This window comes from Nicotiana attenuata, chromosome 2 (genome assembly GCF_001879085.1).
Source record: "Nicotiana attenuata strain UT chromosome 2, NIATTr2, whole genome shotgun sequence".
Lineage (NCBI taxonomy): Eukaryota > Viridiplantae > Streptophyta > Magnoliopsida > Solanales > Solanaceae > Nicotiana > Nicotiana attenuata.
The window spans coordinates 42,280,673-42,285,849 of record NC_031990.1 but is presented as its reverse complement, the minus strand read 5'-3'; the positions used below and the strand labels follow the sequence as shown (position 1 = coordinate 42,285,849).

General features: G+C 36.7%; 1 pseudogene; it reads left to right on the top strand.

Annotated features, from left to right (window-relative positions):
- The window catches only part of LOC109222950, a 33,505-nt pseudogene continuing 29,137 nt past the window's right edge, over positions 810-5,177 (top strand).

The window sequence follows — 5,177 nt, the reverse complement described above, 5'->3', positions numbered from 1 at the left end:
TTTTGCTTGGTCCCGGGGTCGAACCTCACCTTGGTTCGATATAATCCGAGGTCGAACCTTAACCTATCATATTCCAGTCTCGATTAGTCACACAACAGGCGAGCCCGATTTTAACCGTATACTAAAACTAAAAATGTATTTGTAATAGGCTACAAAATCATTTGACCCAAAACGAGAATAAAAACTAGCATCCCTGGTAGAAGTAATTGATTATTTCGTTGGATAGATGTTGAAATTAAATATATAGTGCTACTTTTCTTCTTACTTCCAGAAACTGTTACTCCAAATAAGCTGTTTTGTGAATAAATCAAAGTCAACGGATTTGAGTGATTGACGTGACTTGCTTGCATGTTCAATTTTGGAAGAAGTATTTCTTGTTACCTTGATGAGTCCGGGGTATGACTTAATGACCAATAAAATAAATTGAAAATCATGAGTTTTTACGTTTAGATTTCAGCCGAAACAAAAATATTAGGTAATTTTTTTCTCATTTGTTTAATCATTGATGAACGGAATTATTTGGTTCATGTGCTGGTGGAAGATAACAGATATCCTATAAAATTAGTCGAGATGCTCACAAATGTTCTAGACACCACAATTATTACTAGTATTATTTAACAGAAAAGGGTATTACTTACAACCAACGCAGGAAACAAGCAATTAACTATAAACTTATTTAATTATTTTTATTTTATCATTATTCTCGTAACAATAAGAAGAAGGTCAACGCCCAAACATACAATGAGCTACTATAAAACCAAAAAAATAACTTAGTGGTTGCCCCAAATCAAGTTCGAAGAGATCTACTTCAACTCCTACAAGTGTAATAAGCACAAATGGATTCGACAAAGTGGTAATCCAAATTCCAACGTTTCTTGCTAATCGTTACTTAATATTTCTTTGTGTCGTTATTTTGGATTCTTTTCATATCTTTTATGCTAACTTACATCTAGATCTCTCTTTGCTATTTCAATCATTATTTGGAGTTTATGCTAACGACAAAGTGGGTGTGTTTGGTATAATGGAAAATGTTTTCCGTGAAAAATATTTTATTGAAAAATAAGTAGTAATCTTATTCGTTTTCCGGTGTTTGGTACGCAAATTAAGGAAAATGACTTCTCAAGAGTATTCATATATAATTTAGATATAATAAACATGAAGCCATAAACTTTCAAACCGACAACCTTCCGAACCCACAAATTTCATAAACTTTCGAACCGCTAAACTTTCAAAACCGCGGAATTTCGAACCCGTAAACTTTATAATTTCTAAACCCGTAAACTTTCAAACACATAAACCTCCGAACTCATAATTTTGGAACTTGTAAAATTTTGAACCTTTAAATCGATAAATAAAAAAAATTAAAACTGAAAAATATATTTAAAAAATATTTTTTTCGGGGGGGGGGGGGGGGAGGGGGGTGTGGTGGCAGTAAATGAAAAAAAACAGAAATTTAAATTACAAAAAAAAAAGTAAATTTTTTTTAGTAGACGTAGGGGGGGGGGGGGGTAAGGGCGAGGTGACGGGGTGGGGGGATGGGTGATGCAGAAAAACGAAAAAAAGAGAAATTTGAAAATTTTTAAAAAAAAAAATTAAGGCAAAAAAAAGTTGCGGTAGGGGGGGGGGGGTTGTTGGGGATGGGTGTGGGGTGCAGTGGGGTGGAGGGGTAGTAGGGTGGGTGGTAACAGAAAAACTGAAATTGAAAAAAAAGCCTTTTTTGAAGAGGGGGTGAGGTGGGTTGGTGAGGGTAGGGAAGGTTGAGAAGAAGTTTTGGAAAATGTTTTCCCTTCTCTTTATAAGGAAAACATTTTTCTCCATTTGGAGGAAAATGAGTTCATAAGGAAAATATTTTCCAAAATATTTAAGCCAACCAAACATGAAAAAATTGAAAAAATCGGAAAATGTTTTCCTTCATGCCAAACACACCCATATTTAACTGCTATTTCGTCCAACTCCAACGTGAATCATATTAGTCATTTTACTTTTAAGATGTTAAAATCAAAAATCTTGTAGACGGTGAGGAGGGTTCTTTCAAAATGAAAGATAAAGTAGTTTCTCTTTTTTTTTCTCTTTTTATTTTTGGCGTGAAGGTGTTTTTATTTATATTTAATTGTAGTATTTATTTAATTTTTCTTTGCTGGGCAGCAATGAAGATGTTTCGCACGTTGATGTGATTAGTGCCTAGGATCTGCTCTCCCCAGGTCACCGTTACTTAGATGTGAGGTGAGGAATTGAAAAGTCTTTAATTACCATAAGAAATCTAATAAAATTAAACTAATTTGCTTTGTTTTTTTGAACGTTAAGGGAGCATATATAAATACTAATAAACCGAGAAAGTCTTACATAAAACTACATAGTCCCTAAGGGTATTTCTATTGTTTTTAGCTATTAGGCTATTACAAACAGAGGTACTTAAGAGTTTTGTTCCAAAACAAACACCATCCTTGTCCTTTTTCAAAACAGCTTCAACAAAAAAAGGTGGACGAGCATGGTAGACACTTCTTTTTGGCTTGAAGTGGTTGATAGCTTCTTAGCTAGACGATGTGCTACTGCATCACCTTCCCTGAAGTTATGTGGTTGACTGTTGATATCTTCAACTGACGCACTAATAACCTGCAGTTGAGTAAAGTATTATTAGTAAGGGCATTATACTCGTTGAGCATTTTAATCATATCTGAAGAGTCTGTTTCAGTTTTGATCACGCCCAACTATGCCTTATAAAAAGGACAAGCGGTCGTTGCAAATATAATCCGAGTATTCCAGAGTCGAATCCACAGGGAATTAACCTACCAATTACTCTTGTTAGACTCACTAAATTCTTCGTAATCAACTTCCCAAATATTTTGAATAACAATTGGTGATACTTTTACTAACTATAACTGAATGAAATTAAGTAAACTAAAAACTAACTATGATCGAGTTGTAAACAATTAAGAGAAGGATCTAAGGTTGTGATTTCCCCTGTTGATGGAATCCCTTCCTGTTATGTTTCATATAGATTTGCATAATTGTCTATATCGATCATGAGCACTCTTACTACCGTAAATCTCTCCCGAGTAATTACGACAATTTACTAGACGCACTCTCCCGAGTCACGCTAGTTGGCTTTTATTACAGCTCACTTTAGATCACACCCAAGGCTTCGTTATCCCTAATTCCGCCTTTAAACCCTCGGTTATTGATCCCTCATATACTTTGGGAGTGGCGTTGTTCAACAATTACCTAAATATACACTCTCTCCCAAGTAATACATACTAAATAGGCACCGCTAATTGAGGATCCTATCAATTAACTACAACAAGACGTAGTTGAACAAATAGAGATTAAACTGAGCAAACTATATTAACATAACACGAAGTTCATCCTTCAACAGGTTCCATCAAAACCCTAGACCAAATAATTAGCTACTCATAATCGTGTTCATCATAGCATCAAATTCATCATAAATGGTAAATACAAAAGGAAGAAAGATAGAACTCGATGTCGAATTATCCTCCTTGCCTCTTGCCTCTTCTTGCCTTCAACTCAATTGTAAAAACCTTTTTCATCTCTCTTTCGGCGAGCTGGACCTCTTATAGGTTAAGTAGAATTACTTTACCCCTGAAATTATTTGCTCCGAACTGGACTAGCGCGGCCGCGCTCGTGCCCGCGCTAATGGCCGCACATATTGCATATCATTCTGTCTCGAGGTTCTGAACTAGCGCGGTCGCGCTAAGGCTGCGTAAGCTGGTTCAGTATTTTAACTCTTCTTTTCTCTCTTTTTTCACACGTACTCAGCTCCGAGGGGCTTCCCTTGCTTTAATTTAGCTCCAACCACTGTCCTAAGTCCTCATAAGCGCAACTTGCTCCTGCAAAACATGAAACTCACAATTAGAGCCAATTTATCGTCATTTAACTATCCTAGAACAGTGAAGCAAAGTCAAGTTGGGGCATAAATAGTCGCCAAACTACCTAAATCTAGCCTATTATCAACACCCCACACTTAAATCATTCCTAGTCCTCGAGCAATCCACTATACTCTATAAAGGTTCTTTCACTAAGCTTTTCCCCTAACGTATCACACCAAGAACAGTTCACCAAAGTTACGTCTAGTAGTGTATCATCTTTGCCTCAAGAGTTGACTCTCACGTGCCGTGCGATATTTATACTTACTCAAGTACTCTATACAGAGGTCAAGACTTACCTTTCCTTCGTGAATCACATGCCCTCACATCACACGAGAGAGTAGCTCCACAAATAATAATATTAAGAACAATTAGGAACTTAGATAGACAAAATTCGCTCACTCTCAGAAAGAAAATTCATATGCCACACAGATGCACCATAGGCTTGCCCGTAGTGTACTACTCTACTAATCGAGCCCATTCAGTCTAAGATCAATTAGGATTTCATTTGGTTGTAATGTAGGCTAAGGGACGGGTGGGATATATTTGGATATAGTGACTAACCTCCCTACGCACTTTTAATACAATTACATTCGCCTTCAAAACCATACTTATGTCAATTCAGACATTCCACCACACTTCTATTTATAATACCCCAAACTTCATTAGGTGCAATTGTATCAAGCCACCACTTATCAAGTACTACACTTACTTATTCCCCCCCCCCCCCCCCCGTTTTTTTTTCAGTGGCGCTTATTTTTTTTATATTTCAAAATACTACACATTTTCTCTATTTGATTGGTTCCACTCAAAAATCAAACCACCACCTCACACTTTAATTTTTGCATATTTATGACCATTCAAGTGCTCGTAGGAGGTAAAGGGGTTCAAACAAATGGGCCGTTCAAACAATTGGATAAGGTTTGTAATGTGGTTGCCAAAGAAATAGGCTTGTAGGCTCAACGGGGTTAACTACGATTTATAACATTTAGGTGGGTCTACTTTATATATCTGGCTTAACAAAGAAATGCCTATATCACTTCTAAGACTGAATAAAGCTACTATTTCGCTTTGCAAACACACGGGGCAAGTTCTAGGCATCAAATGCAGATCATAGAATACAAAACACTCACACACACATGGCACATGACTCACTCCAGATCGGCTTATCAAGACACTCTCGTTTGAGCACTCAAGTCAGTTACAAACATACAATTTAAGGCACTCTAACAAGAATCAACCACTGAGACTAAGCGTCACACTCTAGTGTCTACTGTGTTCAGGTGTATCAAC